Here is a 14872-nt window from a genome sequence, read left to right as displayed (position 1 = left end):
GAGCACCCCGGGCCGACCCTCCCGGAGCCCCCCGGGCCGCGGGGACAGATGGTGGCCGAGATTAGTGGCGTTTGATTCTCAGCTAAATCCCAAACCTGGCCGGGCGAGCGCCGCTCCAGATGCACTTTCCGTAATCCCGGGAAGGGAACCCCGCGGAGGAGCCGCGGCCGGTGCTGGTGCCGGTGCCGGTGCCGGTGCCGGTGCCGGCCCGGGGGGGGATCAGCAGCAGTCCGGCCGCTCCGCCCCGCATCCCCCGCGCTCCCCACGACCCGCGTGGGTGCGGGCAGGAGCAGATGGAGCCGGGTGGAACCGTGCCAGGAGCTCACGGGCACCGGGATCACCCCGTGCCCGCCGTGCCCGGCTGGCACAGAGGAGGTGGGGGCTGCGGGGGTCTCTGCCGGGCTCTCCCCACCTCATTTCTCCCATAAGTGATGCCCAGAGCAGCCCAGCGCTGCCCAGCTGGCACTGGGGGGGGGCACGGAGAGCCCCTCTCCCGTGCTGGGGGTGCACCCCCACGTACCCCACAGATTCACCGGGATGTGGAACGGCTCCCCGAGCTGCTGCGGGGCAGGAGGGGTGGCACAGCCAGGGCCTGGCACCCATGGGTGCTCGTGCCCCTCCCTGGGATAACACCAGGGAGATGGGAAGAGCAGGGGGCTGCAAGCCCTGAAATTTCTAGGGGTGCTCAGGGCCATGCTGGGGGCTCCCCCGTGGTTTTGAGGCGTGTTTTGGGGGCACAATAAGTTTTGGAGGTGCTGAGTTGCGCACATCTTCCTTAACCTCGGGTTTGACCCATCCCCAGCTGCCTCCTGCAGCTCCTCCTCTCCTTCAGCAGCACAAATTCAGGGTGCCCCCGAAAAAACATCACCTGCAAGAGCTGGTCCAGCACAGAGCCCCCCCTGCCCCTCTGCCAAGCACAGGCGGACCCTGGGGCCCACCCCACATTCCCAGGCGCCAATGCCAGGTTGTGCCCACCTGACACGGGACATCCATCGCCCGCCAGGAATGGCAGAGCCCGGCCTGGCACAGGGCTGTGCCCATCAATGGGTGCCCAAAGCTGACCCTACACCTCCTCCCCGGGGCTGGGCGGCCTGGGGGAGGTGACAGATACGAATTCCTCTTCATCTCTCGAGGGAAAAGGGGATGGGAAAAGCAAAGCTCCGTCTGGGATTGTCCCCACTGTGTACAAACATGCTCCTCACACGCCTCAAGGTGTGTCCCCTAAAGGACAATCCCAACCGTGTCCCCCCGAAAGGGAAGGGTCCCCAGGCTGCTTGTGGTGCTGAGTGTATTCACAAACATATATTTGTTTGTTATTTGTGTTGTTGTGTTATTTGTTATTTATATTTGTCTGTATTTGTGGGGGTCAACAGGAACTCCAAACCACGGCCACTGCTGGAGCCCGTTTGTTATTTTTCCTCCTCAGCCCTCCTGTGTTTGCACACTCATCTGGAGGGACTGGCACTTCATCTGCCCAGGGGGGTGGCCCCTGTCCCCGGGCTGGTGGCCCCTGTCCCCAGGCACAATCCACCTCCCTGGTGTTGTCACCACCTCCCCAGGCTGTCCCACCCCTGCGTGGTGCCAGGGCTGGGCTGCAGCAGTGCCAAAGCCCCTCCCCACCCTCACCCAGGGCAGACATTTCCCATCCCTCGTGCTCCCCCAGACCCTCAGCAGGTCCCGGTGGCAGCCAAGGAACAGGCGCCAGTTTCCCCCCAACGCCAAAATTTACATTGAACCGCAAATTAATTTCATAATTTTTTCCTCTCTAATTATGCCAACATCTGCTGCGAGGCCCAAGCTGTGCGTGTGCATTTTAATGCATCCCTCCCTCCCCTCTCAGCGCTGAACTTTTCTGGAATTGTCACCAGGAGAAGGCTCCTTTCCCTGCCAGGCGGGGCAGGGCTGGCACAGCACACGGAGCGAGGGGCGGGCAGGGGCTGGGTGGGAATCCAGGGCTTCCCTCTGGCTGCCCTGGGACCCTGGCAGGGGTCAGGAACCCCCCTGGACAGAGCCCCCAGAGACACTGGCTGTGATCTCTGCCCATGGAAAAGAGTTTTCAATCTTACAGGATGAATTACAAGCTCTGAGTGTTTGATATCAGTAATAATTAAGTGTGGCACGGGTGCAAAAGTAAAATTTTAGGATTCTAGATGAGGGGTCCAAAGGGGACAAGATGGAGGAAATTGGGTGTGCCTTGTCCTTTTTCTCCTTCTTCATGCCCTCCATGTTTCACTGTGGTGTTGGCATTTTTCTGTTGGTTCAGGCTGGGGACACACTGTCCAACGTAGGTGACAGATATTGGCACGTTATTGTAAATCCAGCACAGGTAGTTTGTGGTATTTAATGTTTGTACCATCCCACTGAGGGCAGAGCCCCACACGCTGCCCTGCAGGACAGAGCTGCGGCAGGGCAGCAGAACATGTTAGAGATAAACAGAATAAACAACCTTGAAACAGCACAGACCAATTATGGCTTCTGCTTTGGCAGCGGGGCTGAAAGACAGAGACTTTCTACAATCTCAGAATCATCAATACCACAGATTCCAACAGGGCTGTGCCCGGCCTGTGGGCTGGCATCGACTCTGCTGAGCCGTGGGGCTCATTCCCAGGAGGAAAGGGGAGGAGAAGAGCTGAGGCTGCTCCAGAGGCAGTTTGGAGAGCAGAGGGGCAGCAGAGCCCCTCCATGGCCAGGGAGGGCAGCCTGGGCAGGACGCGGCTCCCAGGGTGGTTCTGCTCCCTCCAGGGCCACCGAAGGGTCCTGCCCTGCTCACCTTGGTCCTGTTGTCACCCTGGCCTTGTCCCCATCGCCCCGGGGGTGCTGGTGGCGTGTCAGCCCTGTCACATTCCCACTGCACGGCCGCTCCCACCCAGGGACAGCTTTCACCACGGCCTCGCTGGAAGATGCAAAAGGTCATTTTAGCTGCCAATAATTAAACCTGGCAATTATCAGTGCAGAGCAGCAAACTCCTGGCTTGGCTGGTGCTGGGGAATGCAGGGCAGGGGCAGGAATGGGGCAGTGGGACAATGCCCGTGCCCCGACTGGCACCTCACCTCTGGCACAGGCAGCGCCTCCACAGAGCCCAGGGGCTGCCAGGCTCTCATTAGGAAGTTCATCAAGTGCTGTAATTAAGAGGTGAGGGGATGAAGGTGGTGCTGGGCTGCAGGATGAGCTCAGCTCCAAGGAGGAACGTCCTGCCCTGGGCATGGATTCGGCCCAACCCAACCCAACCCAACCCAGCCTGGCACTGGGCAGCAGCTCCGAGCTGCCCCTGGGCTGGGAAGGGTCGATCCTGCCTGGGGCTGTGCCACACGCCAGGGCACGACCCAGGGTGTGCCACCCCCTCGCCCTTTTCCCCCGGGAGGTGCCCAGCCCGTGGAGCATCCCCGGGAGGTGCCCAGCTGTGCCAGGGGGATCAGGGTGGCACAGCCCCGCTCGGCGGCTGCCGCAGCAGATGGCTGCCAGCAGGAGCTGCCGAGGAATAATTCGGGATAATCGGCACCGCTCCCGCCGCCCCGCACCCCCATCTGTGCCCGCTGCCCCCGGGGTGCTGCCCTGCCGTGTGCCTGGCACCCTGGGGTGCTGCCCTGCCGTGTGCCTGCTGCCCCTGGGGTGCTGCCCTGCCCTGTGCCTGGCACCCCGGGGTGCTGCCCCGCACCCTGATGTGCCCCTTGCACCCATTAACCCTGCCCCACACCCTGATGTATCCCTGGCACCCCGGGGTGCTGTCCCGCACCCTGATGTGTGCTTGGCACCCCGGGGTGCTGCCCTGCCGTGTGCCTGGCACCCATAAACCCTGCCCCACCCCCTGATGTGTCCCTTGCACCCCGGGGTGCTGCCCCGCACCCTGATGTGCCCCTGGCACCCATTAACCCTGCCCCACACCCTGCTGTGTGTCTGGCACCCATTAACCCTGCCCCACACCCTCCTGTATCCCTGGCACCCATTAACCCTGCCCCACACCCTGATGTGCCCCTGGCACCCACTGACCCTGCCCCACACCCTGCCGTGTGCCTGGCACCCAGGGGTCCTGCCCTTCACCCTGATGTGCCCCTGGCACCCATTAACCCTGCCCTGCGCCCTGATGTGCCCCTGGCACCCAGGGGTCCTGCCCTTCACCCTGATGTGCCCCTGGCACCCAGGAGTCCTGCCCTGCACCCTGCCTTGTCCCTGGCACCCATTAACCCTGCCCCACACCCTGATGTGCCCCTGGCACCCATTAACCCTGCCCCACACCCTGCTGTGTGTCTGGCACCCATTAACTCTGCCCCACACCCTGCTGTGTGCCTGGCACCCCGGGGTCCTGCCCCACACCCTGATATGCCCCTGGCACCCCTGGGAGCCCCGAGTCCCTCCTAGTGAGGAGCACCCAGGTGAATTTTCCATCACCTGGACCTGAGGGCTCCTCCAGCCCTGGGGTGCTCCACTCACCATCTCCACGGGGTTTGTGGCTGCATGTCCCGGCTGAGCTCCCACCCACCACCACCATCATCATCACCATCACCATCATCATCCTCATCCTCACCATCCCCAGCCCAGCTCCCAGCTCGGTCCCCCCGGCTCCAGCGGGCACCCAGAGCCACCAGCCCGGGGAGGGGAGGAGGAGGAGGATGCTGGAAAACAAAACGCTGATGGATTGTGAAGCTATTGAAGTGTCGGCGAGTAAACTCCATATTTTGAACGGCATTTAAATGCCTCCAAGCAGATTAATAAGGTCTAGGTAATAGCAGCACCAGTCTATATTTATTCTATCTTAAACGCCAGTTTGTCAGGCTGTATGAATATTGATGGTGAGGCTTGGATTGAGGACAGGAGACGCTGGGAATTCGCTTTATCTCTCCCGAGCAGGCTGCTCAGCCCCTTTATCAGCGCTGCGGCTGCGGCAGCAGCTGCTCCTTCAAGGGCTCAGCGCATCCCCTCTCCCCCCCTCCCCACTCCCTCTTTTTAATCAGAGGAGGAGAAGTTGCTGGCTTGATCGTTCCATTTTTATCTCTTTTATTTACTCCATTTTCATGTCTTTCAGTGCATATTTTATTCCCATCAAGGCAGGACCATTGATAGCTGAAGCTGTGTCCCCCCAGCCCGGGTGTGCCTGGCAGGGAAGGACGAGGGGTAAATACCAGGAAAGGGCCCCCCGCCCTCCCCTCCTGCCCCCCACACACACAGAGCCCCCCAGGAGGGGCTGAGCTGCCATTTGGGGGTCTGGGGGGACAACCGACCCTTCCTGACCCAGTCTTGGGGCACCCCCTGCCCCCCTTACTGCAGAGCTGCTGTGCCCACTGCCACCAACCCCTCATCCCACCCCATCCTGCCCCCCTGGGCGCCCCAAAACCTCCTTCAGCAGCTGCTGATGGGGCTCCCTGGGGCTCTGCCCTGTGGGGGGAACCCACTGGGGCGCCCCAGAACCTGCTGTGGGCAAGCCCAAACCCCTTTTCTCCCTGAATATTCCCCCCAGCCCAGATCCCCGCCTGGATTTGAAATGCAAAGTGCTCCGGGTCTTGATGAACTCTCCAAATCATCCAGCTGGGAGCAGCCTGGGCCATGCCAGGCCTGGAATATTCCAACTGTGCAGCCCTTCCCTGCGAGGCCGGGAAAAGCCATCACAGGGAATTTGCACTTGATTTCAGACAGGGCAGAGCGCTGCCTCCGCGGGTAATGAATGCAAACTAATCGTAATAAATGCTAATTGTGGCAGGAGGGAGGCGGCCTGGCACGGGTTTGGAGATAGGCTGGAAAAATCCGTGTGGAGAGCAGGACAGGCTGTGTGGGAACCCAGGGCTTCCCTCTGGCTGCCCTGGCAGGTCTGGGACCCTGGCAGGGGTCAGGAACCCCCCTGGACAGAGCCCCCAGAGACACTGGCTGTGATCTCTGTCCATGGAAAAGAGTTTTCAATCTTACAGGATGAATTACCAGCTTTGAGTGTTTGATATCAGTAATAATTAAGTGTGGCATGGGTGCAAAAGTAAAATTTTAGGTTTCTAGATTAGGGGTCCAAAGGGGACAAGATGGAGGAAATTGGGTGTGCCTTGTCATTTTTCTCCTTCTTCATGCCCTCCATGTTTCACTGTGGTGTTGGCATTTTTCTGTTGGTTCAGGCTGGGGACACACTGTCCAACGTAGGTGACAGATATTGGCACGTTATTGTAAATCCAGCACAGGTAGTTTGTGGTATTTAATGTTTGTAACATCCCACTGAGGGCAGAGCCCCACACGCTGCCCTGCAGGACAGAGCTGCGGCAGGGCAGCAGAACATGTTAGAGATAAACAGAATAAACAACCTTGAAACCAGCACAGACCAATTATGGCTTCTGCTTTGGCAGTGGGGCTGAAAGACAGAGACTTTTACAATCTCAGAATCACCAATACCCACAGATTCCGACAAGGCTGGAGGGATGTGGCAGAGCCCGGGGGTGCCGGGTGCCCCAGGAATGCCCAGGGATGCCCAGGGATGCCACAGGGACACGCAGGGACACCGGGTGCTCATGTGCAGGACAGCCCATTTCCCTCCCAGCATGGCCACAAATCCCTACCCCCTCATCACCCTGCTGGGTGGGACAATCCCTGTCCTCTCTCCGCGGTGGCTCCCAGGGCTTTGGGCCCCGTGGCTGGAGCAGCCCCTGCTCCCCATCACCCTCCAGCGCTGGCAAAGTGAAGAAGTGGAATTTAACAGCCATTAGTCCTGGAAACATCAAAGGGCTTCTCTGCCAGAAAATGAAAATCCTCATTAGCTAATAAAAAGCCCATCGCTCACTCTGCCTTTAATATAATTAACACCAGCCAAGACTTCAATTAAGGTTTTATCCAAACTTCAAAATGCCACTCACTCTCTCTCTGTTTTCCCATAATTACAGCGGGCACAGAAACTTCAGCCTTCCCTGGCACCCTCCAGCCTTCCCTGGGATCCTCCAGCCTTTTTTGGGATCCTCCAGCCTTCCCTGGCATCCTCCAGCCTTTTTTGGGATCCTCCAGCCCTTTTTGGGATCCCCCAGTGTTCCCTGGGATCCTCCAGCCTTCCCTGGGATCCTCCAGCCCTTTTGGGATCCTCCAGCCCTTTTTGGGATCCTCCAGCCCTTTTTGGGATCCTCTGGCCGTGCACATGCCGGGACAAACATCCCAAATAGGAAATGTTTGTGCTCGGCAGGAGCCGGGGGCTCTGCCGGGTGCCTCTGACCTCAGCAGGGAGGAATGCGGCCGGGAGGGAGCGGGACGGGGCCGGGAGGGAGCGGGATGGGGCCGGGAGGGAGCGGGATGGGGCGGGATGGGGCCGGGATGGGGCCGGTGGGAGCGGGATGGGGGAACGCCGCCGGGGGGAACGGGCCGGTTCTCACCGCTCCCCTCCCTGCGGAGGCCGGGCTCGTCTCACGCCGGGGATGGGGAGGTCAGGGGGTGGCAGAGCCAGCGGCGCTCTCAGGGAGGTGTCACCCTGTCCCCTCGGCAGCGGCCCGGGTGTGTGGAGGTGGCCCCAAGCCAGGACATGGCAGGGGGACTGCCCTGAATTCCCCAGGGATGTGCAGGGATGCTGTACCAGGGGTGCTGGGATGCTGAATTCCCAGGAATGCAGGGATGCTGGTACCAGGGGTGCTGGGTACCACAGGGATGCAGGAATGCTGGTACCAGGGGTGCTGGGTACCACAGGGATGCTGGTACCAGGGATGCTGGTACCAGGGATGCTGGGTACCACAGGGATGCTGGTACCAGGGGTTCTGGATGCTGGCACCAGGTGCGCTGGGTGCTGTGCCCATCGCAGGGCTGCACTTTGGCTACCCCAGCCCTCGCTGGCACACGATGCTGGTGGGGAGGGGGTGGGAGGTGCAGCCTCGAAGGGGCAGCGGGTCAGTGCTGCCATCCCAGAGCCCGGCTGGACACGGACACACAGATGGCCTCTCCCGGAGAGACGGGACCCTAATCCTCCCCATGGGTCCCGTTATCATCCCTAGCTGCTGAAAAAACTCATCCTGGATGTGCCTAATCCTAATCGCTCCCTACGCCGGGACCACTTCAGACGGGCCAGACGGGCAGACGCGGCCTCTGCTGCCCGGAATATCTGCACAGGCAGCCCGGGGGGGACTGGGGGGACTGGGGGGGGACAGGCCACCCCTTGGCTCCTAATCCCTCGGCCAGCCCTTCACTGGAAAGGGGATTTGCTGTTTATTCCCTCCGCGGGCTCCACCAGCAGCACAGGGGTCAACATTGAGCCGGGAGGGAGAGTCTTGTTAAAGCCTGAGAGTGGAGTGTTAATTGGGGGGCATTAATTGGGGGGCAATGGGAATGGGTGAGGGTGGTGTGTTAATTGGGGGGCAATGGGAATGGGGGAGGGCGGTGTGTTAATTGGGGGGCAGTGGGAATGGGGGAGAGCCCTGTGTTAATTGGGGGGCAATGGGAATGGGTGTGTTAATTGGGGGGCAGTGGGAATGGGTGAGGGTGGTTAATTGGGGGGCAATGGGAATGGGTGTGTTAACTGGGGGGCAGTGGGAATGGGCTGGGAAATGCCTGGATGGTTTCCACCCCCTGCAGCAGCCCCTGGGCTGGGGTCTCTGGGGCTGGGGGTGCTCCCAGGAATCCTCTGACCTTCCCAGAGCACCCAGAGGTGGGGGAACCCATCCCGGGGGAGGGTGGCCATGCCACCAAACCCTCCCCTGGGCATCTCCTCGGTGAGGGGCTGAGATTTGAGCAGCGCCCTGCTCCTCTTGGGCATTTAATTCCCCCCTTCTCCTGCTCCCACCTCCCTATTTCTGGCAGGGATGGGCAGGGGTCAGGAAGGCCATCCCTTGAGGGGGGGTCTCCTTCTGCCCACCCAGCCCTGAGGGGCGCCTGGGGCTGCTGGGGGGATGGGGATTAAATGCAGAAGGGAAAATATCCTGCAGCAGGTGCAGCTTGCGACAGGTCTGAACGGCTGCCAGGCGGCTCGGAAATCCCAAACACATCTGTGCTCATCACTTGGACACCAGATGGGCCCCGGGTTTGTGTTTTGGGCTGGGGTTATCGGGGGGTTGGGCAAGGCCTGAGGAGGGGCCGGCTGCTCCAGGCCGGGATCTCACACCCCGCCTGCATTCCCCCATAGTTATCCTGCTATTTTTAGGGTGTTTTACCAGCTGGAGGTCAGGCCCTTCTTGGGATCGAGGGCAGGCTGGGGCCACAGCAGAGCTCAGAGCCGGGCACCATGGCTCTCTGAGTCCTGGCTCTGTGCCCAGCTTCTCCCCCAAACCCCCAGGGTACCCATCTCCTGGCACCCAGCAGTGGGAGCTGCCTGCCTTCAAGGTCAGATTCAATATTATCAGCTCTCATTGTTCTTAGCCACAGCTGCACATCTAATTCCCCTCTGGATTAGGACCATCCCTGCACCAGGAGCATCTCCTGTCCCTCCTGGTGTCCTCCTGTCCCTGGCACCAGGCTGGCACAGGCTGGATCCTTGCAGGCTGGTGGCTCTGAACTCTTCTCAAGGCCAAAAATTGTGCTGGGGTCAGTCCTGTGCACCCAGCTCCATCCATCCCATCCCATCCATCCCGTTATCCCATCCCATCCCAGCTCCATCCCATCCCAGCTCCATCCCAGCTTTGTGCACCCAGCTCCATCCATCCCATCCCATCCATCCCAGCTCCACCCAGCTCCATCCCTCCCAGCTCCATCCATCCCATCCCGTCCCATCCCATCCCATCCCATCGATCCCATCCCATCCCAACCCATTATCCCATCCCATCCCATTGATCCCATCCCATCCCATGCCATCATCCCATCCCGTTATCCCATCCCATCCCGTTATCCCATCCCATCCCATCCCAGCTCCATCCATCCCAGCTCCATCCCATCCCCTCCCATCCCCTCCCATCCTGTTATCCCATCCCATCCCAGCTCCATCCATCCCAACCCATTATCCCATCCCACCCCAGCTCCATCCCTCCCAGCCCCATCCCAGCTCCATCCATCCCATCCCGTCCTGTCCCATCCCATCCCGTTATCCCATCCCGTCATCCCATCCCGTCATCCCATCCCACCCCATCCCGTTATCCCACCCCATCCCACCCCATCCCATCCCGTTATCTCATCCCATCCCATCCTATCCCATCCCATTATCTCACCCCATTATCCCATCCCATCCCATCCCGTTATCCCACCCCGCCCCTCCCCAGAGCCCCGGGCCCGCTGTGCCCGGGGGCACCAAGCCCATCACCCCATCAGGGCCCAACCGCTCATCCCCGCTGCTGCCGCCGCTCTCTCTCTCCCCTCTCCCCCTCCCCTCTCTCTCCCTTCCTGAAAATTGATAATTAACCTTTTGTCCGTGGGGCCGTTGTGTTTATTGGGCGCGGGCGGCTGCGGGGCGCTGATATGGAAATGCGGCGGCAGCAGCTCCCGGGGCCGCAATCTGCCGCGGCGCACAGCCGCTGCCCGGAGATAAGCGGCTGCTTATTCACAGCCCCGCAGCTGCCGCCGGGGCTGCCCCACCTGAGCACTCCAATCTCGGTGACAAACTCCTCCAGGTTGGGCTCCCGCGATGGGGAGAGGCGATAGCGCCTCGCCAGACGCTCCCCCGGCTCCCCCTCGCCTCCCGCGTCCTCTCCTCTCCCTGCTCTGTCTTCCCTCTTATCTCCCTCTCCACATCCCTTTGATTTCTTTTTTTTTTCCTTTTTTTTTTTTTATTTTATTCCTTAAAGAATTTGTCTTTGTGTTCCCTGCGAACAGCTCCCATCTCCCTGCCTTCTCCTTCCCTCTCCCAGCTCCTGCTTTTGCTCCTGGGCTGGAGGAGGCAGATTTAAACCCCATCCCAAGGCCGGGTTGGGCCGTGCCCCCGTCCCAGCCCCTTTTTGGGGGTCGGGCTCGGTGTGGTGCCAGCAGCTGCCGCTGATGTTTTGTTCCCCGGTTGTTGCTGCCGCTTCCTTTTCCCCTCCTTCCCCCACCCGCCGCTTTCAAATGGAGAGGGGCAGGCAGTGGGGCACTGCAGGCAGCGGGGCACATGGGCACGGGGCATTGCCAGCGCTGGGGAAGCGTGCCGTGCCATCCTGTGCCACGCCGTGCCATCCTGTGCCGTGCTGTGCCATGGTGCGTGTCCCGCCGAGCGCAGGGCTGGCACAGCCCCGGGACGTGGGAAGGTGCCAACACCCCGCCCGCCCCCCGGGCCTTTCTGCCCTCCTTCCCCCGGCTCGTTGGGGGCGGTGGGAGCCCGTCCTGCCTCTCCTCGAGCAGGGGGAAGTTCTGACTCCGGGAGAAACCGGCCGGGAGCGCCGCGGGCTCCGGGGGCGTGGGCGGGAGGGGTCACCCGTGACGGGGCAGAGCCCGGACCGGCGGTTCCCCCGTGCCAGGGTGCCCGGCGGTTCCTCTCCGTGTTTGGAGACCTCAGATGGTTCCCCTGGCCGAGCCAGAGCCCGGCAGCCCGGGGTTCCTGTCCCTGGCTGGGTCAGAACTCGGGATCTCAGGGGTTCCCCCCTTTGCCAAGCCAAACCCCGGCACTGGCTGGGTCAGAACTGGGGATCCCAGGGGTTCCTGTCCCTGGCTGGGTCAGAACTGGGGATCCCAGGGGTTCCTGTCCCTGGCTGGGTCAGAACTGGGGATCCCGGGGGTTCCCCCCTCTGCCAAGCCAAACCCCGTCCCTGGCTGGGTCAGAACTCGGGATCCCGGGGGTTCCCCCATCTGCCAAGCCAAACCCCGGGACCCCGAGGGTTCTCCTCCCTGGCTGGGTCAGAACTCGGGATCTCAGGGATTCCCCCCTTTGCCAAACCAAACCCCGGCACCCCGAGGGTTCCCCTCCCTGACTGGGTCAGAACTTAGGATCCCGGGGGTTCCCCCCTCTGCCAAGCCAGACCCTGGCACTGGTTGGGTCAGAACTGGGGATCCCGGGGGTTCTCCCTCTGCCAAGCCAAACCCCGGCACCCCGGGGATCCCCTCCCTGGCTGGGTCAGAACTGGGGATCTCAGGGGTTCCCCCCTCTGCCAAACCAAACCCCGGCACCCCGGGGGTTCCCTGCAGCCTGGGCAGAGCTCGGGGGGTGTTCCCTGCAGCCTGGGCAGAGCTCGGGGCTCTCCCCTCGCTGGGGCATTCCCCGGTGCCCGCAGCTGCCCGGGCAGGTGCTCTGTGTTTCCCGGCGGAGAAAACCCTCCCGCCCGGGTGAGGCGGGGACACGGGCCCGCAGCTGCCCGGGGGTTTCCTGGCCGGCTCTGAAACCCTCTTGTTTTGACTCGCTGCTCTCCCCAGAAGCTGCCACTCCGTGTGCCATGGTGAGCCTGGCCCTGGCACAACCCCAAACGATGGCACAGCGCCCACCTGGGCCGGCCAGAAGGGAAAGGGGAAGGATCCAGAGCCTGAAACGCAGCTGGAAACCCTGCCCAAATTCTGCCAACCTTCAGGCTGCTGTGCCCGTGCTGGTGGGGCACGGGCACCTCCAGGGTGGGCAGAATGGAGCTGGGGTTGCAGGATGTGGGACTGGGGCTGTGCTGGGGACAGCTGTGACATCTCTCTCCGAACACACAGACCTGGAAGGGTCAGGCTGAGCTTTGTAGCTTGTGCTGGGGATTCCCCTCATCTCCCTGTGGCACCAGACCGTGCTCGATGTCCCCTGGGGCTCGGGGCTGCACCCAGAGGGCAGAGACCCTGCTGGTGACACCCCGTTTTGGCCCCTCAGCCCAGCAAAGCCCAGCACAGCCCAGTAACTTCCCCCGATCCCTTCCTGCCCCCCCTGAGCCCCGGGCGGGGGCACAAAGCGGGGAGCCCCGGGTGCCATCTGCAGGAGCCCAGGTGGCCGCCGAGACACGCCATCTGCTCAGCCACCTTCGGGGACCGTGCAGGCGCTGCTGTATTTTTAGGACACGTTTCCTCCCTCCCACCTGCAGCCCAGAGCCGCCTTTGGGGTTTCTAACAAGTTGTTTCTCTCTCCTGACAGCTCCTGGGGCCTGGCTGGGGGTGCAGGGCCGGGGGTGCAGGGCTGGGGGTGCAGGGCTGGGGGTGCAGGGCCGGGGGTGCAGGGCTGGGGGTGTAGGGCTGGGCTGCACAGTGGGGTCACCCCGAGTGCTGAGAAGGTCGGGGTGATGCTGCAGCTGCAGGTCAGGGCAGGAGCTGTTGGAAAACCTCATCCCACGGGTGATCCCAGGCAAAGGGGCTGCAGCAAAGGGGTGAACCCCGTGTTTGTGCCAGGCTGCAAATGGATAACCACGCCACGCCTTGCCATGCTGGTTGTGCTGCGGCCCTGTGCATGGGACCGTCTGTGCCAAGGTGCACCAGGACAGATGTGCTGTGCCAGGTTGTGCTGTGCCCATCCTGCTGTGCCAGGTTGTGCTGTGCCCGTCCTGACATCCCCATCCTGCTGTGCCGGGTTGTGCTGTGCCCATCCTGCTGTGCCTGTCCTGCTGTGCCCGTCCTGCCGTGCCACACTGTGCTGTGCCCATCCTGCTGTGCCCGTCCTGATGTCCCCATCCTGCCGTGCCTGTCCTGCCGTGCCACACTGTGCCATGCCCGTCCTGACATCCCCATCCTGCTGTGCCCGTCCTGATGTGCCCGTCCTGCTGTGCCCATCCTGCTGTGCCCGTCCTGACATCCCCATCCTGCCGTGTCCGTCCTGCCGTGCCACACTGTGCTGTGCCCGTCCTGCCATGCCCGTCCTGCCGTGCCCGTCCTGCCATGCCACACTGTGCTGTACCCGTCCTGACATCCCCATCCTGCCGTGCCCGTCCTGCCGTGCCCGTCCTGCCGTGCCCGTCCTGACATCCCCATCCTGCTGTGCCCATCCTGCCGTCCCCATCCTGCCGTCCCCATCCTGTCATGCCCGTCCTGCCGTGCCACACTGTGCTGTGCCCATCCTGCCATGCCCGTCCTGCTGTGCCCATCCTGCTGTGCCCGTCCTGACGTCCCCATCCTGCTGTGCCCATCCTGCCGTGCCCATCCTGCCATGCCACACTGTGCTGTGCCCGTCCTGCCGTGCCCGTCCTGACATCCCCATCCTGCTGTGCCCGTCCTGCTGTGCCCGTCCTGCTGTGCCCATCCTGCTGTGCCCATCCTGACGTCCCCATCCTGCCGTGCCCGTCCTGCCGTGCCCCAGTGAGGAAGCGAGGCCGGCGCAAAGGGGAAGCAGTTGGAAAGTCAGAGCGGAATGGCGCTGGGGAAGGCAGAGCTGGGCTCGGTCACAGATGGTTCCTGTTGGGGACGGCCACGGGCGCAGCTGCCCGGCCACCCCCACCCGCCGCATTATCGCTGCCCGGCAGCTGTTCTCCTTCCCCTCGCACGGGCCACGGCTGCGCTGCCACCGCCGCCACAGGGGTGGGCACCCAGGGGGGCAGGACACCCCGTGCCCCTCCGCAGTCCTGCCCACGCGTGGGGCGAGGCTGGTGGCACCAGGCGTGGGGCACTGCCACTGTCCCCTCAGGACCTCTCGTGGGCCAGGGCACCCCGCAGGACCAGCCAAGGTGAGAGGTGGTGGTGGGAGGAAGGCGGCCGTGCCATGGGTGACCACCCCGGTGCCACATACCTGGGCAGGCAGGTGCTGCCCGGGGGTGGCACGTGGCTGGCACCGGTTGGTGCACCTCCTTGGGAACCAGCCAGCGGGAATGGGACTCTGGGACGTGGCCAAACCCGTGGCAAAGGTTGGGCTCCATGTGCTCGCTGTCATGGGCACCCATTGGGAGCCTGCTCTGCTGTTAAACCTTTCCCTAATGAGTAATCACCCCAAGGATATTTTTTTTGCAGCATTCATGCCCTGGGTGTGCTGGGTGTCTGTGCTCATTCTGGGGTCAGCAGCTCCCATCCCACCCCTCGGGCTCTCCAGGTTTGCAGGGCGGGGGCTCCGTGGGGCTGGAGCATCCCCAGGCACCGGGGCCAAGGCGCCGTGGCAGCTCTGGGGGCTCGGAGGGGCTCTGCTGGGCCCGTGCCCGGCGCGGGCAGGAAAGCAGAGCCGGCT

At 62.6% G+C, this 14872-nt stretch overlaps 1 protein-coding gene across 1 annotated transcript in view; it reads left to right on the top strand.

Annotated features, from left to right (window-relative positions):
• The first annotated feature begins 14277 nt into the window (after nucleotides 1-14277).
• Nucleotides 14278-14872, top strand: part of CBFA2T3 (CBFA2/RUNX1 partner transcriptional co-repressor 3) — a 29901-nt gene continuing 29306 nt past the window's right edge. The window contains exon 1 of the mRNA XM_072934258.1: nucleotides 14278-14381. The gene's annotated coding sequence lies outside the window, so the exon portion shown is untranslated. The remainder of the gene's footprint in view (nucleotides 14382-14872) is intronic.

This window comes from Taeniopygia guttata, chromosome 11, assembly GCF_048771995.1.
Source record: "Taeniopygia guttata chromosome 11, bTaeGut7.mat, whole genome shotgun sequence".
NCBI classification, from domain to species: domain Eukaryota; kingdom Metazoa; phylum Chordata; class Aves; order Passeriformes; family Estrildidae; genus Taeniopygia; species Taeniopygia guttata.
Note: the sequence above shows the minus strand (reverse complement) of the source record. Positions and strands in the feature narration are given on the sequence as shown.